The following is a 23,045-nucleotide window of genomic DNA, read 5'->3' as shown; positions in this document are numbered from 1 at the left end:
ATATTTTCATACCATATACTCCCTGAGGAAGCTTTTTGCGAAACAACGTTGTAGGGGTGGAGTTCTGTATTAGGGTAAGATGTCCGCTGTATGCCCTTGTGATGTGAGATGGGTGATTAATATTTGAGTCATATTTTCCAGGACCTTGGTGATTGCTGAACATTGGTGTATGGTTTAATCCCGGTTCCTGGGACTCTCTACTCTTTCACCCTTTTATCACTCTCATAATTGCATACTTTATTTTGTTCCGTGGTGCGGTCATATTTTTTCTCCCTGGGCATTGTGCAATACGGGATTTACATCTATATAGTTATCCTGAGTGTATATGTTTACATATGTTGGTATTTAATTGCTAGTATATTTCTGTACAGCCTATACCTTTTACATGTATATACACCCGGATGGGGGTCACTTCATTATCTCCCATTTCTTATTGATGTTCTGTAGCCCAGTTTTGCTTCTGTCCCTCATCCAGACGCCTTAGTGGTCTGTCCATTGTGGTTCCTTTTAAATTCTGTTTTTAAAAATCAGTCACTAATAATAAAGACTATATATACTTTTTCACTATTTTATGTCTCTGTGTAATTTTTTTGGGTATTACTAGAATAATGATAAGGTGTAATTTTTACCGAAATATGCACTGCGTAGAAACGGAAGCCCCCAAAAGTTACAAAATGACATTTTTTTTTCGATTTTGTCGCACAATGATTTTTTTTTCCGCTTCGCCGTGCACTTTTGGGTAAAATGACTAATGTCACTGCAAAGTAGAATTGGCGACGCAAAAAATAAGCCATAATATGGATTTTTAGGTGGAAAATTGAAAGGGTTATGATTTTTAAAAGGTAAGGAGGAAAAAACGAAAGTGCAAAAACGGAAAAACCCTGAGTCCTTAAGGGGTTAAAGAGAGACATCGCCCTGTGGCTCCTGGGATGTATCAGACCATAAAGAAAATGCTCGTGGAAATGAGAGGCCGATGTCATCCAAGAAAGCCAAAGTCCTTGGGCTGCACCTTTGGTCCTGGTGAAGAAAAAAGATGGGACTATCAGCTTTTGCGTGTATTACTGGAAATTGAACAGCATAACTCATAAGGATGCCTATCCTCTCTCTCGCATCGAAGAATCTTTGACTGCATTGGGGTCGGCCGCCTACTTTTCCACACTGGATCTGACGAGCGGCTACTGGCAGGTGCCGATTGCAGAAGAGGATAGAGAGAAGACCACATTTGTGACCCCTATGGGACCCTAGAGTTCAAAAGTATGCCCATTGGACTGTGCAATGCACAAGCTACTTTCAACACCTGATGGAGCAATGCTTGGGGCATCCTAACTTCCAGAGTGTCCTGTTGTATTTAGATGATGTCATCGTCTATTCTCGGACATATCAGGAACACCTGAAAGAAGTTTTCCAAGTCCTTATCAAACATGGACTCAAGGTTAAACCTTCTAAATGTCACTTGCTAAAGCCGCAAGTACACTATCTGGGACATGTCGTCAGTGATCAAGGAGTCCAGCCTGATCCAGACAAAGTGAATGCTGTGAAAGAGTGGCCTACACCCAGGAAGGTGCGAGACGTCTGAAGTTTCCTGGGATTTGCTGGATATTACCGACGCTTCATCCCCCATTTTGCTCAAATTGCTGGACCCTCAACCGAATTACTGAGAGGAACTGCCCGGGATAATTATAATGGGAGGCTCCCCATACAGTGGGCTGATGAACAGGAAGATGCCTTTCGAGCCCTGAAATACCTCCTCACAGAACCCCCCATTTTGGCGTATCCTGATTACAGCCTGCCGTTCCATTTGTACACAGACGCTAGCTTTGAAGGTCTGGGGGCGGTCTTATCTCAAGTGCAAGATGGCAAATAGGTGCTGAGAAAAATGATGCCAACTATAGCTCCTTCAAGCCGAAGCTTCTGACCCTGGTCTGGGCCATTACTGAGAAGTTTAAGGACTATCTGGCTGCTACCCCTTTCACGGTCTACACTGATAACATCCCCTTGGCCCATTTGAACACTGCTAAGTTGGGAGAGCTGGAACAGCGTTGGGCCTCTCGGTTGGCCAACTATGATTTCAACATTAAGTATCGCAGCGGAAAAACCAATGTTAATGCGGATGTACTTTCTCGTATGGCCCCGGGAGAAGCACCTCCAGCTGAGGATGTGTGGGAAGATGTGGAAATGCCTCCCTTCTACCGAAGGTACGTGGGCCAGAGTGCTCTAACTGCCCAGGCAGGTGACGGACCTGAATCTCCCAAAGTCCCTGAAGATCTATCCACCTGGAAGACACTTCAGGATGAAAGCCGGGTTATCGGGGACCTCCTAGACTATTGCCTCCACAAGAAAGTGCCCACTCGGGTGCGCAAGGCCCACAGGGACTTCGAGTTAAAGCGGCTGTGGTGGCAGAGGAATCGCCTGTTCCTGCACAAAGGGCTGGTCTACCGAAATTCCCTGGACCCAGTTTCCAGAGACCGCATATACCAGATTGTGGTTCCCAGAAGAGATGCAGCCATGTTCCTGAATGCCTATGACGATCAATCCGGACACTTCGGGGTCCATAAGACAGAGATCACCGTCAGAAGGAGATTTTACTGGATTGGGATCCGGGGAGACATCGAGAAATGGTGTGCCGAGTGCTCCGTGTGCAACGTGATAAAGAACCCCCGAAGGGACACAAGAGCCCCTTTACATCCCATCTGTACAGAAAGGCCGAATCAAATTGTTGCCTTGGATAATGTGAAGCTGGCCCCCACTCGATCTGGCTATTGTCATGCTCTAACTATGGTGGATCATTATTCCAAGTGGGTGGTCGTGGTCCCTGTCAAGGATCTTACCGCCAAGACCGCCTCTCAGCTCTTCTATTGACATTGGATCCAACCTCTGGGGTGTCCCGAATCGGTCCTCACGGATCGGGGAACCGCCTTTGAAGCCCAGTTGTTCCAGGAACTTTGCCAGTTGCATGATTGCAAGAAGCTCCGGACGACGGCCTACCATCCCCAGTGGAATGGACTCTGCGAGAGGATCAATCAAGTGTTCATTCAAATGCTTAGAGCTGTCTCTGTTTCAAAGCACAAAGAGTGGCCTCAGTTGTTGCCTGAACTCCTAGAAATTTACAACAACACTATCCACTGCTCCATGGGGTACACGCCTATTTTCCTGATGATGGGCCGACACGGCCAATTGCCAAAGGATCGAACCTTCGGGCTACAGGCACCTTTCAACAATTCTCCTCAGGTTTCCCAAGGTTGGGTGTCAGAGCATCAACGAAGAATTGAGGAAGCCAAAGACATTGTTGAGAAGAAAATGGATGAAGTTCATGAACGCCAGCAGAAAGATTATAATCAACATGGTTCGGCTCAGCCCTTACAGCTTGGAGATAAAGTGTGGCTCAGAAAATTTCCTAGAACCCATAAACTGGACTCCTTGTGGGAAACGGAGCCATACACCATCACTGCAGTCCCTTATCCCAAAACGGATGTGTACGAGATACAGAAGGACGGGTTCGAGCCACAGGTGGTCCACAGGAATAGGATAAAAGTGTGTCTGAAAGAAGATGTGCTTGGCCCATTTCCTCTTACTCCTTCTGCTCCTCCTGCTACTTCTACTCCATCTCCAACAAGGCCAATGAGAGAATATGTGCGGGGGGAAGGAATTCATCCCACTATGGACGTTCCTTTGTTCCCATCTCAGCAGCCTACCATGTATTGGGGTATACCGTTCCCAGCTCCATCCAGCCAGCCGCCACTGGTTGTTCCACCCAGACAGTTGCTGGTAGCCATACCACCTAGCCAGTTGCCAGTAGGTGTTGCTTTTTGTCAACGACCATTGGTTGCTACTAGAGATGAGCGAACTTACAGTATATTCGATTTGTCACGAACTTCTCGGCTCGGCAGTTGATGACTTATCCTGCATGAATTAGTTCAGCTTTCAGGTGCTCCGGTGGGCTGGAAAAGGTGGAAACAGTTCTAGGAAAGAGTCTCCTAGGACTGTATCCACCTTTTCCAGCCCACGGGAGCACCTGAAAGCTGAACTAATTTATGCAGGATAAGTCATCAACTGCCGAGCCGAGAAGTTCGTGATGAATCGAATTTACTGTAAGTTCGCTCATCTCTAGTTGCTACACCCAGCATCAGTAACTAAGGATCAGTACAGGATAAGTAATGTAATGTATGTATACACTGACCCCACCAGCCTCCAGATGTTGCAAAACTACCACTCCCAGCATGCCTAAACAGCCTTTGACAGGCTTTGGCTTTCTAGGCATGCTAGGAGTTTTGTAACCCTTGAAGGGATCCTAGTTGGGAAACACTGATGTAAACAGTGACCCCACCAGCAGAATAGTGAGTACAGCTCTGGAGCTGACATGTATATACTGTGTATTAGTGTCTTCCAACCAGGGTGCCTCTAGCATGCTGGGAGTTGTAGTTATGCAACAGCTGGAGGCACCCTGGTTAGGAAACACTGCTGTATACAGTGACTTCACACCCACCGATTGCAGGAAAAACTCACCACACTACTCTCCTGTCTGCTACGGGAACTTTAGCACCGCCCCCCGTCACTTGATCGTGACATCACCACAGGTCCTCAAAGATATCACCCTCTCCAGCATATAGAAGGTACAAAGCAGGTCCTGATCGGGCAGTCACTGCCATTATGTTCTGTGGGGAGATCCCTGTTTTCTAGTGAATGCTGACCAGGGACCTGTATGATGCAGAGGGAGCAGGCCCCTTTCTTTCCTGGCGGTGCGGGGCCCGGAGCAGTAGCTCCTAAAGCTCCAATGATAATCCGGCCCTGGTTCTCCTCTCAACCCCTCATACGTTTTTCTTTCCTCAATACATTATAAGTACCCCCAGAAAATTGACGTTAAAAGTACAACTCATCCCACAAAAAACAAGCCCTTGTAAAGTTACAAAATTAGTCAGAAAATAATATTTAAAGAGTACCTGTCATATGCCACTAAAAAAAAGTTACTCAGTACCTAATCTTGATCCTGTACTTAGCACCTATATTTCTCTCACAAATATCTTTTTTTTTATGCTCACTTGGTTTTTCATCCTGTGCTTAGGGGGGGGGGGGGCATGTCCTCAATCTGTATGACTTATCTTCCTCCCTGAGTCTGCTGTGCTGTGCTGAATCTCTTCATCCAATCACAGCAGGCTGCTCTGTAACCCCCTCCTCTCTGTTTTCATGTTGCAGCCTGACAGGACAGGAGTGAGAACAGAGGAGTGCTAGTCCCACCTTCACTTTCTGGACTTTGTCCCAGCCTGTGCTTCAGCTGGGACAAAGATGGTGCTTCAACTGGACAGGGTTATGTTCTGTATGACTTGGGGTCCCCTAGTGATCATTTTTATAAGCCATTATTTTTATAGAAAGATAACATTATCTTATGAAGTATATTAGAAAGGTTAATGTTTTGCCAAGATGTACAACATATCAAAAGTTTTTGTATCTGACAGTGCTCTTTCAACCACTTCTCATCTAAAGACGGATATCCAGCCTCATGTCGAGACTGTGGGAAAGCAATGCATTTTGGTAATTGTATTACTGAGCAACTGCTCAACCAGGAAATAGTGAAAAGTGGTTTCAGCTGAAAGGAGGTATATATCTACAAAATAAAATGCATTGTGGTGGTTTCAGAACGCAGCCAGGTAAATAATGCTATATGCTTCTGCAGAATTTTTTCTTCACCTGATGTTGGACTACCTCTTTAGGGTCACACGGAGTGCATGCCCCACCGGCAGTCTCGGAGTGAAAGCAGAGCGAGCTCCCTGCTGCGGCCAGCTCTGAGTGTCCCGCTGGCAGACACGAGCGGACACACAGAGCTACTCAGCCGCAGCAGGGAGCTCAGGCTTGTGACTGCTGTTGACGCATCCACATCATGAAATACGATGCTGATGCGCTCGTTCTGACCCTACCCTTAAAAAGTTTTGGCTCTTGGAAGTCAGGGATGCAAAAAGCACAAAAAGTTCAATGTTTCCTCAAGGACAAAATAACTGTGGCACTAAGGGAATAATAAAGTCTTTAACGTTACTAAAATTTCTGTTTAGCATTTTAAAGGTATCAATTTCCCAGAGAGCAGAGTGACAACAAGTAAGGCCACCATGGGGGAGAGGGAGGGAGTAACAAATGTTCCTAAAATCTTGTCTGGAATATTTGTCAATTTAGCTAGTGATATCTTTGCTCTTGCTCTTGTATCGGCCAAATAATATGGCAGATGCTCCATTCGGTACTTTAGAAAAGCTGACAATAGCTAGGATGGAATTTGTAGCCACATTGTCTGTCGTGCAGATTCCACAGAAACAGACATGACTAAAAATATTCCTATTTTAGAGTTTAACAGGAGTTGACAGCGCGGAGAGGATAGCCATGTTTGCCATGTCCCTTTTCATGTACAGTGGTCCCTCAAATTACAATATTAGATGGTTCCAGGACGACCAACATACAAGTTCAGACCATAACTCTAGGGAAACCTGGAAATTGGTCCTGAAGCCACCAAAATGTCATCCAAAAATAGGAAAAAGTGAAGATTAAAGAAAAATAAGTAGATAACTAATACAAATAAAGCAAATCCTTACATATAAAAGTAAGAAATATCTGCTGGGAGCTGTAATAACTGTCTATGTAGAGGACAGGAGCTTCTTCAGTAGTGTTGAGCAGCATTCGAATTCGCGAATATATGGACAAATATTCGGCATATATTCGCTAAATTCGCATATTCGCGTTATATTTTCGCATATGCAAAAATTAGCATAAACGAAAATTCGCATGTGCAAAAATTAGCACATGCGAAAATTAGCAAATTTTCCCATATGTGAAAATTTGTACGCCAGTCTCACACAGTAGTATTAGAGCCTTCTTTAGACCACACAAGCTGGAAGCAGAGAGTGGTGATCACTGTGATGTGTACTGTGAAAAAAAAAAAAACTATATTAACTATATAATTATGAATATTTAGTGCTATATTCGCGAATATTCACAAATTCGTGAATATGCGATATTCACGAATAAAATTCGCATTGCGAATATTCGCGAACAACACTATTCTTCAGGGTCCTGTACAGTACACACAGTGGCCCTCATTTACTATTGCAAACCTGACATGTTTTGTCGAGTTGTACGCCAGATTCTGGCGCATTGCATCAGAAACTCTGTCTACGCCAGAATTGAAAAAAACCTGGCTAACTCTCCATTTTACTAAGAAAACCCGAAAAAGGGGCGTGGTCACCGAAAAAGGGGCGTGTTCCCGGCGTTTTCACAAAAAAAATAAAAAAACAACCTATTTACTAAGGTTTCCACAGAAAATGTTGTGGATTTCAGCTTTGGGAAACCCGACAGATCAGAGCATGTGTAAAAAAGCAAAATGTAGGGAAAAGTGCAAAATGTAGGGAAACCTTAGTAAATACGGTGGAAAAAAATTGTAGGGAATTAATACCCACAAAGAAACCTACACAACACTCTTAGTAAATCAGGGCCAGTGTCCTAAAAAAGTAATATGGAGCCGCCCTCACCTGGTGTCTAAGGGAGCAGCTAACTGTGGCACAGGTAAAGAGTAGTACAGAACATGTAGTACCTCCCTGTACTGTAGGGGGCGCTTCCAGCCACCAGTCAGTGCATGCACTTCAGTAATACAGGGGTTTTACCAGTGAATGCCCATTCTGATTGGTCAGATCTTCCTGCCATTAACATATTTCACAGATCTGGACTGTCCAAAGACCATTGTATGTTGAGGCCATTGTAAGTTGAGGGATCACTGTCATCTTCTTATGTGGTATGTTTATTGCATCTGCCCATTCTCCGTGCTTGGAAGTAAATCTTCGCTGGGTCACTCCCTTGATTTCAGATGTTGTGAACGCCATGGCATGAATCCTGCTATAGAGTATCTGAAACTAGCTGTCTTGTTTATCAAAAGCCCATTCACTGGTGGCCCTGGGGCGCTGCCATTCCCGCACATGTCTAGACTGTGTTTCTCAGTGACCTAAGATATGTGCAGCAGATTGGCTGCTGGGACACAGTTTTCCCGGGGTTGGCTGGCACATTAGAGAGCCTTGTGGGCGACAAGGCTGTGTCCTATCCCCCATCTGGGTCTCACAAGAACACTTAGACCTGGCCACTTCTCTCAATAGCGAAAGACCAAAAAACATCAAATGTCAAATTAAATTAGTTTTCATTGCGATGAATGACCCAGAGTTCGCGTATTTCAGCTGTTCCTTTTTTCTCTGTAACCCCCTTGTTCTGCCCCGTTTGGTAGGCACAAAAACAGTGCTTTATGTGAGCAGGGCTCGGGGGGCGATACACAAGCAGAGGCGTAGCTCTGAAGCTTTGAAGTCCAGTTCAACATATTTAGCACAACTTCTACTAGAACATTTCTACCATCCTCACCTGAGTCAAAGGAGCCTTGCCTTTGATAAGGCCCCTTTGCCACAGGTGAGGATGGTAGAAATGTTCTGGCGAAGGAGCCTTGGACGCTCAAGACCAGACGTGAATGGAATCTCTGTAGTCCTTATACTTATCCCATTGTACTTTTTAGGACTAAAATACTTTCCTACATAAAGAGCCGTTTATGATAAATAGGAGGACCTGGGAATATATTTATATCCTATTGCTTATATAGCGCTAACATGTACCATAGTACTAACATGTACCATAGCACTGTACCCCCCCCCCCCAACCCACGCTCCTAGCAGGAGGGAGGTGCATGCTCTTTAGAGTGGCCGCTCACCTTAGGAGTATAGGAAATACGCATATCACGCCACATAGGGGTTTAGAAGATGGTTGTGGATCCTGTGCAGCCCAAGGCCCAGGAGTACCGCCGGTATCCTGTGGATAACTGGAATATGAATGAAGAGAAAAAAACCTTGTCAGCAGGCGCTCAGAGGTCCATGGGAGGTATCACACTTGAGTCATGTGGATAAAGTAAAGGCAACTTTATTGATGTACAGCAATGACTCGTTTCTGGGTACATACTACCCCTTCTTCAGATAGACATAGTACATGATGTACTATGTCTATCTGAAGAAGGGGTAGTGTGTACCCAGAAACGAGTCATTGCGGTACATCAATAAAGTTGCCTTTACTTTATCCACATGACTCAAGTGTGATACCTCCTATGGACCTCTGAGCGCCTGCTGGCAAGGTTTTTTTCTCTTTATTCATAATACAGGATACAGTCTCTTACGGCACACGGCAATGACACATTTATAACTGAAAAGAACTTGGAAAAATTGGTATCAATAATAGTCTATATACAGCCACCTATAGTCTTAGTTGGATACAGTCTCCCGGCTTATCTACTTTTAAGTCTGAAGACTGTATCCAACTAAGACTATAGGTGGCTGCATATAGACTATTATTGATACCAATTTTTTATCCGGTCATTTATTGTTTCATTTTTATTCTATTTATCATCATTTTTTATTGTCTTATTATATATGTGTCTATAGCAAGGGCCCTGCTTAGACACCGATCACCAATAGTATCATTGCAAAAATAAAGGTTTTTTATGTATAACTAGCCATATTTCAGATTTTTTACATAAAATTTCATATATATATATAGGCCCCGTCGGCAAGGGGGAGAAGGTAGTATATAGTGTTTTTGGTTATGGGGGGCACAGGGCTACCTACAGGGGGGCAACTTTACAGTGAATGGGTTTCGGCGCCGGTCTGCCTTGGATATGGGAGCTCCCGGTTTTGAAATTTACCAGCCGGATCCGGCAGCCGAGGCTGCAAACGTAGTGTGAATGCAGCCTAACAGGGGTGATCAAGTACCGATGGTATTCCATAGCTAAACCTGTAATAGGACTCCACCTGAGTGGTTCAAACATGTAGATAATTATTATTATCTTGGCCATGCCGAATGAATGGGGTTAATACACAATATGATGTCACAGTACAGGTATAATACACAGTGATGTCACAGTACAGGTATAATACACAGTGATGTCACAGTACAGGGATAATACACAGTGATTTCACAGTAAAGGGATAATACACACAGTGATGTCACAGTACAGGTATAATACACAGTGATGTCACAGTACAGGTATAATACACACAGTGATGTCACAGTAAAGGGATAATACACACAGTGATGTCACAGTACAGGGATAATACACACAGTGATGTCACAGTACAGGGATAATACACACAGTGATGTCACAGTACAGGGATAATATACACAGTGATGTCACAGTAAAGGGATAATACACACAGTGATGTCACAGTACAGGGATAATACACACAGTGATGTCACAGTACAGGGATAATACACACAGTGATGTCACAGTAAAGGGATAATACAGACAGTGATGTCACACTACAACGATAATACAGACAGTGATGTCACAGTACAGCGATAATACAGACAGTGATGTCACAGTACAGCGATAATACACACAGTGATGTCACAGTACAGCGATAATACACACAGTGATGTCACAGTACAGGGATAATACACACAGTGATGTCACAGTACAGAGATAATACACACAGTGATGTCACAGTACAGGGATAATACACAGTGATGTCACAGTACAGGGATAATACACACAGTGCTGTCACAGTACAGGGATAATACACACAGTGATGTCACAGTACAGGGATAATACACACAGTGCTGTCACAGTACAGCGATAATACACACAGTGATGTCACAGTACAGGGAAAATACACACAGTGATGTCACAGTACAGGGATAATACACACAGTGATGTCTCAGTACAGGGATAATACACACATTGATGTCACAGTACAGGGATAATACACACAGTGATGTAACAGTACAGGGATAATACACCCAGTGATGTCACAATACAGGGATAATACACACAGTGATGTCACAGTACAGAGATAATACACACAGTGATGTCACAGTACAGGAATAATACACAGTCATGTAAAAGTACAGGGATAATACACCCAGTGATGTCACTAGAGATGAGGGAAAAGAAGCAGATGAACCCGAATTCGTTATGAATTTCAGGATTTATTCGATTCGCAACAAATGCGAATATTTACGCAATTCTATCGCACAAATCGCTTAATTAAACTCAATTTTTCAGCATTCTAGGCTCCAGGACCCCTAAAATGGCGGATCCACATGTCAGTACATGGGGCAGGGGATGCTGGGAAGCCGGGAAGGCAAGTCGGGAAGGGAGGTAGGCAGGATGCAATATAATCGGCAGCCATTTTATGGCTGCTCATTTCATGCCATACACTGCAGAGTGAGAGAGGATGGCTGCGTGTCTATGTGTGTTACACAGACACACTGAATTGATCATACCGCAGCGTTCCACTGCCAACTGAGAGAGGGGCAGATAGCTTTTCGTTGCCTCATACATATCAACAAGCTGCCTGAACTTCATGAACCGTATCACGGGAGACAGGCTGTCTGTTTCAGGAACTACTTGGCTTAGTGATGCTGCTGGGCTTGGGCCTTAACTTTTTGGATGTTAGCACTAGCTCACATACATGCATAATTGAGATTTCAACATTGATCTTTCAATCTTAGGGGTTATGAAACCCTCTTGTGTACTCGTGCTGCTGACTGTTCCTGTCTGTGTCATTCAGCAACTACATGGTTTAGTGATGCTGCTGGGCCTAGGACATTACATATATATTTGTGTTCAGGGCTCCATACATATGCTAATGACAGGAAAGATTGCCTACATACCTATACAAGAGCTTACCCTAGCATAACGGTCTGAGTTGTGCCATAACCGCACAATGAGGGCACGCCTATAGAGGGCATGCCCTATAGTAAAGGAATAAAATAAGGGAGGGTTGGGAGGGTTCCACAAACGACACGTGCTCCGCCGCTGTAGGAGAGGGGGGAGTTATATACACACGCCCCCACCTGTTCCCAATAAGCCCCACCTTGAAGTTTAGGGAGCGATAATTACTTCCGCCCCTCACACAAATACAGCCCATCAGGCTTTATACTTGTGTTTGGGGCTCCATACATGTACTAGTGACAGGAAAGATTGCCTACATACCTATACAAGATCTTACCCTATCATAGCGGTCTGAGTTGTGCCATAACCGAGCAATGAGGGCACGCCTATAGAGGGCAAAAAGCAACCATGCTAGGATGAATACAATTCCTGAAATAACACATCCTACACCCAGCATCAATCTTCACATACCCGAAGTAGACCATACCTAGTGTGCTGAAAGAGTAGCCCTGACCAACTAGTGACTACTAAAGGTGGTAACTATACCTTGGAAACCGTGGTAGTAACGTCCATCTGTAAAGAAACGACCTGAGAATGATAACATTCCCTGCCAAATAGACTAACTGAACTATACCTATTACCATCCCTACTTGTGACATTACTTCAAATGGACACGGAAAGGCTAACTTCATGGCCGGTCTGACATGCACCAATCCCCTGCTATTTAAGAAGCAAAAACTAAACTGACAGGTAAATGACAAGAAATACCTATCTACCTGATAGACCGCGTGGGTCATGTCGCCTGACAAGGTTCACGAAGGCACCTTACCAGCATCCCCAGCCAAAGTAGTATGCCTCCAGCTGTTGCATAACTACAAGTCCCAGCATGCCCTTCCGCTGTCCATACATGCTGGGGGTTGTAGCTTTTGCAACAGCTGAAGGCACACTGGTTGCAAAACACAGAGATTGTTACCAAACTCGGTGTTTCACAACCAGTGTGCCTCCAGCTGTTGCAAAACTACAACTCCCAGCATGTACAGTCTGTCAGCCCATGATGGGAGTTGTAGTTTTGCAACAGCTGGATGTCCCCCCCCCCCCCCCCAATGTGAATGTACAGGGTACGCTCACATGGGCGGAGGTTTACAGTAAGTATCCGGCTGCAAGTTTGAGCTGCGGCAAATTTTCTGCCGCAGCTCAAACTGCCAGCGAGAAACTACTGTGAACCCCTGCCCGTGCGACTGTACCCTAAAAACACGACACTACACTAACACAAAATAAAATAAAAAACACTACATATACACATACCCCTACACAGCCCCCCTCCCCAATAAAAATGAAAAACGTCTGGTACGCCACTGTTTCCAAAAAAAGAGCCTCCAGCTGTTGCAAAACAACTACTCCCTGTATTACCAGACAGCCACTGACTGTCCAGGCATGCTGGGAGTTTTACAACAGCTGGAGGCACCCTGTTTGGGAATCACTGGCGTAGAATACCCTTATGTCCACCCCTATGCAAGTCCCTAATTTAGGCCTCAAATGCGCATGGCGCTCTCACTTTGGAGCCCTGTCGTATTTCAAGGCAACAGCTTAGGGCAATATATGGGGTATCGCCGTACTCGGGAGAAAATGTGTTACAAATTTTTGGGGGTGTTTTCTGCTTTTACCTTTTTTTAAAATGTAAAATTTTTGGGAAAACAAGCATTTTAGGTAAAAAAAAAATATTTTTTTTACATATGCAAAAGTCGTGAAACACCTGTGGGGTATAAAGATTCACTTAACCCCTTGTTACGTTCCCCAAGGGGTCTAGTTTCCAAAATAGTATGCCATGTGTTTTTTTTTTTTTTTTTGCTGTCGAGGCACCATAGGGGCTTCCTAAATGCGGCATGCCCCCAGAGCAAAATTTGCTTTCAAAAAGTCAAATGTGACTCCTTCTCTTCTGAGACCTGTATTGTGCCAGCAGAGCACTTTTCACTCCCATATGGGTTTTTTCTGAATCGGGAGAAATTTGGCTTCATATTTTGGGGGGGATTTTCTGCTATTACCCTTTTTAAGAATGTAAAACTTTTGGGAAATCAAACATTTTAGGGAAAACATTTTTTTTTTTACATATGCAAAAGTCGTGAAACACCTGTGGGGTATTAAGGTTCACATTACCCCTTGCTACGTTCCCCGAAGGGTCTAGTTTCCAAAATAGATTGCCATGTGTTTTTTTTTTTTTTTGGCTGTTCTGGCACCATAGGGGCTTCCTAGGGGTGACATGCCCCCAAAAACCATTTGTCGCTCCTTCCCTTCTGAGCCCTCTACTGTGCCCGCCGAACACTTTACATGGACATATGAGGTATGTCCTTACTCGAGAAAAATTGTGTTTCGAATACAAGTAAAAATTTTCTCCTTTTTACCCCTTGCAAAAATTAAAAAATTGGGTCTACAAGAACATGCGAGTGTAAAAAATTAAGATTGTGAATTTTCTCCTTCACTTTGCTGCTATTCCTGTGAAACACCTAAAGGGTTAAAACACTGAATGTCATTTTGAATACTTTGGGGGGTGCAGTTTTTATAATGAGGTCATTTGTGGGGTATTTCTAATATAAAGACCCTTCAAATCCACTTCAAAACTGAACTGGTCACTGAAAAATAGTGAGTTTGAGAATTTTGAGAAAAATGTGAAAATTGCTGCTGAACTTTGAAGCCCTCTGGTGTCTTCCAAAAGTAAAAACTCATACATTTTATGATGCAAACATAAAGTAGACATATTGTATATGTGAACCAAAATTTTTTTTTATTTTGAATATCCATTTTCCTTACAAGCAGAGAGCTTCAAAGTTAGAAAAATGCAAAATTTTCAATTTTTTCATCAAATTTTGGGATTTTTCACCAAGAAAGGATGCAAGTTACCACAAAAATTTACCACTATGTTAAAGTAGAATATGTCACAGAAGAACAGTCTCAGAATCAGAATGATAACTAAAAGCATTCCAAAGTTATTAATGTTTAAAGTGACAGTGGTCAGAATTGCAAAAAATGGCCAAGTCCTTAAAGGGGTACTACGCCCCTAGACATCTTATCCCCTATCCAAAGGATAGGGGATAAGATGTCAGATCGCCGCGGGCCCGCTGCTGGGGAGCCCCGGGATCCCTGCTGTGCCACCGTGCTATCATTACAGCACAGAGCGAGTTCGCTCTGCACGTAATGACGGGCAATACAGGGGCCGGAGCATTGTTACGTCACAGCTCCGCCCCTCGTGACATCACAGTCCGCCCCTTTCAATACAAGTCTATGGACATAGACTTGCATTAAGGGGGCGGGCCGTGATGTCACGAGGGGCGGAGCCATGACATCACGCTGCTCCGTCCCCTGTATCGCCCGTCATTACGCACAGAGCGAACTCGCTCTGTGCTGTAATGATAGCGGGGTGGCACAGCGGGGATCCCGGGGCTCCCCAGCAGCGGGACCGCGGCGATCTGACATCTTATCCCCTATCCTTTGGATAAGATGGGGATAAGATGTCTAGGGACAGAGTACCCCTTTAAGGTGAAAAAGGGCTAAGTCCTTAAGGGGTTAATGTTAGTGGTTGTGAACCCCTCTTGTGTACTCATGCTGCTGCCTGCTCCTGTATGTGTCATATAGAAACTACATGGTTTAGTGATGCTACAGGGCCTAGGACTTTACCTATATATGTTTATTGTAGCACTAGGTACCATACATCTTCAATTGAAATTTCAAAGTTCATCTTTTATTATTAGAGATTGTGAGGCCCTATTGTCTCCTCATCTGCCACCAACTCCAGGCTGTGCCATTCAGACACTATATGGTCTCCTCATGCTTCAGCCAACTCCAGACTGTGCCATTCAGGCAATATATGGTTTATTGATGCTGCTGGGCCTGGGTCTGTGAAGAAAAATGTTGTTATGGTAGCACTAGCTACCCAAAATCTTCGGTTTAAAATTCAGAATTCATCTTATAATATTAGGGATTGTGAAGGCCTAGTGTCTACTCATGCTGCGGCCATTTCCTGGCTGTGCCATTCAGCCACTATATGGTCTCCTCATGCTACCAACACCTCCATGCTGTGTCATTTAGTCACTATATGGTCTCCTCATGCTACCAACACCTCCACACTGTGTCATTCAGCCACTATATGGTCTCCTCATGCTGCCAACACCTCCACGCTGTGTCATTCAGCCACTATATGGTCTCCTGACACTGATGCGACCTCAAGGCTCTGTCATCGTGACGTTCTGCGACAGTGATTCTAAAAGCAATGCCGGTAATCTGCATGTTATTCTGAATAACAGTATTATTTCACTACCCCAGCACACTCCATATGCGTGTTAGTACACAGCAAAGTGTTCTACACCCCTATTGAGGCTGTATGTAGGCTAGAAATAGCTGATTTTAATATAGATTCGCTGTAAATAAATTCGGATCAAAACTAATTTTTTCGAAAAATTTGACGGATTGGCCAAATCCAATTTTTCTAAAGTTCGCTCATCTCTAGATGTCACGGTACAGGAATAATACACACAGTGATGTCACAGTACAGAGATAATACACAGTGATGTCACAGTACAGGGATAATACACACAGTGATGTCACAGTACAGAGATAATACACAGTGATGTTATAGTACAGGGATAATACACAGTGATGTCACAGTACAGGGATAATACACAGTGATGTCACAGTACAGAGATAATACACAGTGATGTCACAGTACAGGGATAATACACACAGTGATGTCACAGTACAGGGATAATACACACAGTGATGTCACAGTACAGGGATAATACACAGTGATGTCACAGTACAGGGATAATACACAGTGATGTTACAGTACAGGGATAATACACAGTGATGTTACAGTACAGGGATAATACACAGTGATGTCACAGTACAGGGATAATACACAGTGATGTCACAGTACAGGGATAATACACAGTGATGTTACAGTACAGGGATAATACACAGTGATGTTCCAATACAGGAATAATACACAGTGATGTTCCAATACAGGAATAATACACACAGTGATGTCACAGTACAGGGATAATACATACAGTGATGTCACAGTACAGGGATAATACACACAGTGATGTCACAGTACAGGGATAATACACACAGTTATGTCACAGTACAGGGATAATACACACAGTGATGTCACAATACAGGAATAATACACAGTGATGTTCCAATACAGGAATAATACACACAGTGATGTCACAGTACAGGGATAATACACAGTGATGTCACAGTACAGGTATTATACACACAGTGATGTCACAGTACAGGTATTATACACACAGTGATGTCACAGTACAGGGATAATACACACAGTGATGTCACAGTACAGGGATAATACACACAGTGATGTAACAGTACAGGTATTATACACACAGTGATGTCACAGTACAGGGATAATACATACAGTGATGTAACAGTACAGGTATTATACACACAGTGATGTCACAGTACAGGGATAATACACACAGTGATGTCACAGTACAGGTATTATACACACAGTGATGTCACAGTACAGGGATAATAGCACAGGAATAATGCAAAAAGCTACTCCTCCTTCTATTGTCTATAGCAGTGTTTTCCAACCAGGGTGCCGCCTTTGGCTGTGTGGGAATGCTGAGAATTGTAGTTTTGCAGCAGCTGGAGGCTTGCTGGTTGGGGAACATTTTTCTCTAGTCATCACTAACTACACCTAGTTGTTGGGCCCAATAGCAGCCTCTGTACTGGATAACCTGGTAGTTATGCCCAGGCCTTTTAATATAAATACTTTACCCTCTTTCATGGGAAAAATAATTCCAGTCACCAGCCTAAACCTTGAATGCAGAACAGTCCCTCCCTGTCTCTTACACAGAGTTTTCCTTACAACAATGCAAAACTCACCATGGAAACTGTGAAAACCAACCATACAGAGCCCACTGCAGAGAGAAGCCAATAATGTCAGCTATGGAGACCAGAGGTATTGGAGCACAGGGTCATCTAGAGAAAGGCCGCATTCTGATGGCCATGATATGGCTGTATTTTAGTATGTAGACTATGGCGGTAACACCCGGACTCCCTTCAGCTCAAGCGAACAAAACTCAGGTCACAATAGAATCCTCTGTGGGTAGTGGGATGGTCTGGGGCGTATGTTGTGTGTCACATGTCTGAAGAAGCCTAAGGGTATGTTCAGACAAGCAGATCCGCTGCTGAAGGACCCCTACATGGTGCTTTTAGAAGTGCCTGCTCGGAGCGGCAATACGCCGCTACAAGCAGACACACTGCTGCGATGTGCGAGTTGCCGCCCATGTGCGGTGTACTCACACACATCACGGCCGCTCCCCTTGCTCCCTGAGCTAGGCCGAGAGCAGCCTTGATGTGCGAGTATACTGTGCATGCGCACGGCAACTCACACATCGCAGTGTGTCTGCTCAGTGACTATACGTTACACCACTGCTCAGTGACTATATGCTACATCACTGCTCAGTGACTATACATTACACCACCGCTCAGTGACTATACGTTACACCACTGCTCAGTGACCATACGTTACACCACTGCTCAGTGACCATACGTTACACCACTGCTCAGTGACTATGTTTGACATCCCTGCTCAGTCACTATACGTTACACCACTGCTCAGTGACTATGCATTACACCCTGACTCCCTTCAGCTGAAGTGAACCAAACTCAGGTCACAATAGAATCCTCTGTGGGTAGTGGGATGGTCTGGGGCTTATGTTGTGTGTCACATGTCTGAAGAAGCCTTAGGGTACGTTCAGACAAGCAGATCCGCTGCTGAAGGACCCCTACATGGTGCTTTTAGAAGTGCCTGCTCGGAGCGGCAATACACCGCTACAAGCAGACACACTGCTGCGATGTGCGAGTTGCCGCCCATGTGCGGTGTACTCACACACATCACGGCCGCTCCCCTTGCTCCCTGAGCTAGGCCGAGAGCAGCTTTGATGTGTGAGTATACTGTGCATGCGCACGGCAACTCACACATCGCAGTGTGTCTGCTCAGTGACTATATGTTACACCACTGCTCAGTGACTATACGTTAAACCACTGCTCAATGACTATACATTACACCACTGCTCAGTGACTATACGTTACACCACTGCTCAGTGACTATACTTTACACCACTGCTCAGTGACTATAGGTTACACCACTGCTCAGTTGATATACATTTCACCACTGCTCAGTGACTATACGTTACACCACTGCTTAATGACTATGTTTGACATCACTGCTCAGTGACTATACAGTACACCACCGCTCAGTGACTATACATTACACCACCGCTCAGTGACTATACGTTACACCACTGCTCAGTGACTATGTTTGACATCACTGCTCAGTGACTATACATTCCACCACTGCTCAGTGACTATACGTTACACCACTGCTCAGTCACTATACATTACACCACCACTCAGTGACTATACTTTACACCACTGCTCAGTGACTATACGTTACACCACTGCTCAGTTGATATACATTTCACCACTGCTCAGTGACTATACGTTACACCACTGCTTAATGACTATGTTTGACATCACTGCTCAGTGACTATACAGTACACCACCGCTCAGTGACTATACATTACACCACTGCTCAGTGACTATACGTTACACCACCGCTCAGTGACTATACGTTACACCACCGCTCAGTGACTATACGTTACACCACCGCTCAGTGACCATACGTTACACTACTGCTCAGTGACTATACATTACACCACCGCTCAGTCACTATACATTACACCACCGCTCAGTCACTATACGTTACACCACTGCTCAGTGACCATACGTTACACCACTGCTCAGTGACTATGTTTGACATCCCTGCTCAGTCACTATACGTTACACCACTGCTCGGAGACTATATGCTACATCAGTGCTCAGTGACTATACATTACATCACCGCTCAGTCACTATACATTACACCACCGCTCAGTGACTATACGTTACACCACTGCTCAGTGACCATACGTTACATCACTGCTCAGTGACTATACATTACACCACCGCTCAGTCACTATACATTACACCACCGCTCAGTGACTATACGTTACACCACTGCTCAGTGACTTGGTTTGACATCCCTGCTCAGTCACTATACGTTACACCACTGCTCGGAGACTATATGCTACATCACTGCTCAGTGACTATGCATTACACCCTGACTCCCTTCAGCTCAAGTGAACCAAACTCAGGTCACAATAGAATCCTCTGTGGGTAGTGGGATGGTCTGGGGCTTATGTTGTGTGTCACATGTCTGAAGAAGCCTAAGGGTATGTTCAGACAAGTGGATCCACAGCGTATTTTATGCTGCAGATCCGCTGCTGAAGGACCCCTACAGGGTGCCTTTAGAAGTGCCTGCTTGGAGCGGCAATACGCCGCTACGAGCAGACACACTGCTGCGATGTGCGAGTTGCCGCCCATGTGCTGTGTACTCACACACATCGCGGCCGCTCCCCTTGCTCCCTGAGCTAGGCCGAGAGAAGCCTTGATGTGCGAGTATACTGCGCATGCACACGGCGACTCGCACATCGCAGTGTGTCTGCTCAGTGACTATACGTTACACCACTGCTCAGTTACTATACAGTACACCACTGCTCAGTGACTGTACATTACACCACTGCTCAGTGACTATACGTTACACCACTGCTCAGTGACTATACATTACACCACTGCTCAGTGACTATGTGCTACACCACTGCTCAGTGACTATACGTTACACCACTGCTCAGTGACTATGTTTGACACCACTGCTCAGTGACTATACGTTACACCACTGCTCAGTGACTACACGTTACACCCCTGCTCAGTGACTAAACGTTACAATACTGCTCAGTGACTATATGTTACACCAGTGCAGACTAGCAGTTTACTATGACATCAAACTTGTGTTGCTCACTTTAACTACATTAAGAGAGTACTCCAGGATGGGGGGGGGGAGGTTATCAAATTGCCATTGTGGCAATTAAATTCCATTGTGTCAGTTATAACAAACATTTACTTACCTCTGTGCAACACAAAAAGAGAAACACAGCCGCACATCCACCATTTGTAATTTGATCTACTTGCTTCTCAGCATAATTTCAAAAACTAGCAGGTTGTTAGTATACATTTTGATCAAAAAGTACAAGCCCACTCGCCACGTCAAGGCCACCTAGTTAGAGTGGGTCCCTAACCTGACACTGGCGTAGAGCCCGGCGGCGACCACTGCCTCCGAGACCCCGTGCCCAATGGGGGGAGCGACCCAGTGGCCAGGCAGCCCCACTACTGCCTGACCAAGCCATTGGCTCTGGGCCACTCCGCCCCACAGACAAAGCATCACAGAAACAATGGCCGCCACAGAGAACCACACCAGTTTGACCACCTACCATGTGCTCACTGCCAGAGGGCTGGAAGAATGGTAGGCGGAAACCCCCATGCTAATTAAAAACGCCTGGGCAAAATGGGTGGAGCGGAGTGCTGGCTATGGAAGAAGGGAGAGACTACAAATGTGCAACACAAAAAGAGAAACACAGCCACACATCCACCATTTGTAATTTGATCTACTTGCTTCTCAGCATAATTTAAAAAATTAACATGTTCTTAGTATACATTTTGATCAAAAAGTCTACTTACCTCCTACATCTGCCATATTGAGCCCCAGCTTATCACTGGCCAAGGCAGGAAATCGCTGCAGCCAGACAATTACTGAGCCATAGCATGATGCATTGAACACAGGTACCTCCAGATGAGAAGTGCACGGAGAAGCTCAGCAGGACAATGGAGGCACCGAGGGAGTGATGGGAGGTAAGTAGACGTTTGTTTTTTTTATACTTACCTGTGGTCAATACATCATGCCACGGCTCAGTCTATGTCTGACCGCAGCAATGTCCTGCACCTGGACCGGACTCAGTAGGTCAGATGGCCACTCAGTTTATCACTGGCTGAAGTGGGGCATTGCTGCTGCCAGACATTCACTGAGCCATTGCATGATGTATAGACCACAGGTACCCCAGAAAGGGAAGCCGGGCTGTAAAATCTCCCACATTAACCAAATCCCTATCCCAAATAAGGGTCGGGGATTGGACCACTATAATAATACGGGGCAATATAATGAGTGTTGTGTAGGTTTCTTTGTGGGTTTTAATTCTCTACAATTTATTTTCCACGGTATTTACTAAGGTTTCCCTACATTTTCCACTTTTCCTAAACTTTGCTTTTTTTTTACACATGCTCTGATCTCTCTGGATTTTCTCAGCTCAAATCCACCACATTTTATGTGGAAACCTTAGTAAATATGTTGGGTTTTTGTGAAAATGTTGGGAAAAGTTTTCTTAGCAAAAAATGGAGAGTTAGTCGGGGTTTCTTCAAATCTGGCGCAAATTCTGGCGCAGACAGAATTTCTGGCGCAATGCGACAGAAACTGGCGCACAACCTGACAAAACATGTCGGGTTTGCAATAGTAAATGAGGGCCAATGTGTATAATTGCAAACCTTACGTCTAAAAGGCTTAGATGTTGATTTTATGGTTCCCCCATTGTAAGTGAATATACGGTAGTCTCCACAACTTGAGTTTCTGTCAGCTGACCAGTATCCGTGTATGTATGACTATATTTATGCCTATATGTATGACTTACCCGTATGAGATTTAAATTTCCTGTTTTTTTATCTTTATTTACAGGGACGGAGCTTCGATTTCGCGTCAACATATTTTTATTACTGGATTACTGCATTTATTTGTAAGGACTTGCGTCAAGCCGACTATTGTTGGTCACTACTGGTATTATCCTGAAACATACGCACTGTAGGGGTCCTCTGTAACATTTACATTTTTGCCAGTCCTTTGTGTAGTTCCATTCTATATGGCCATGAGTATATGGAATGCTGCCAGAGAGGGTGTTGAATACAGTTGCCTGGTTAGCAAGGGTCTCTCAGTGGCCGGACCTGTGCCTCTTTGAGGTACGGGTTCCAACTACGGTGGAGCCCCGATGGAGACGGCTTTCCAGATTGCTTTGTCCACAGTACATGTGTATATCTTCCAGTGTGCATATTAAGGACCACACTCATACATACATACATGTATAAGATATCAAGGACCTCTGTTCCATATATTGCTTATATTTTTACATATTGTTTGTATTGACACATCTTGCTCTTATTACAGTTCTCCCAATAATTTGTCCTCATACAAGATGGCGCTCCATACGTTTGAGTCATTAGCATGCATGCCAAGTGACTATGAGAGCTAGTATGGTTGTTCCCCTACAGCAAGATGGATGTGCTCTTCTCCTACCCTGATATGCCAGTTTAGCTGGATGGGGAAAACCTGAGAGAGACTGCAACTGAGCAGATGAAACATTGCTTTTCTTGACATAAGATTTAA

At 44.5% G+C, this 23,045-nt stretch overlaps 1 long non-coding RNA gene across 1 annotated transcript in view; it reads left to right on the top strand.

Annotated features, from left to right (window-relative positions):
• Positions 1-23,045, top strand: part of LOC130367998 (uncharacterized) — a 32,540-nt gene extending 9,495 nt beyond the window's left edge. Inside the window, exon 3 of the long non-coding RNA XR_008892254.1 lies at positions 22,344-23,045. This is a non-coding gene — a long non-coding RNA (uncharacterized LOC130367998). The remainder of the gene's footprint in view (positions 1-22,343) is intronic.

The sequence above is a fragment of the Hyla sarda genome, chromosome 4 (assembly GCF_029499605.1).
Source record: "Hyla sarda isolate aHylSar1 chromosome 4, aHylSar1.hap1, whole genome shotgun sequence".
In the NCBI taxonomy this organism is placed as follows: Eukaryota; Metazoa; Chordata; class Amphibia; order Anura; family Hylidae; genus Hyla; species Hyla sarda.
This window is presented reverse-complemented; position numbering and strand designations above follow the sequence as displayed.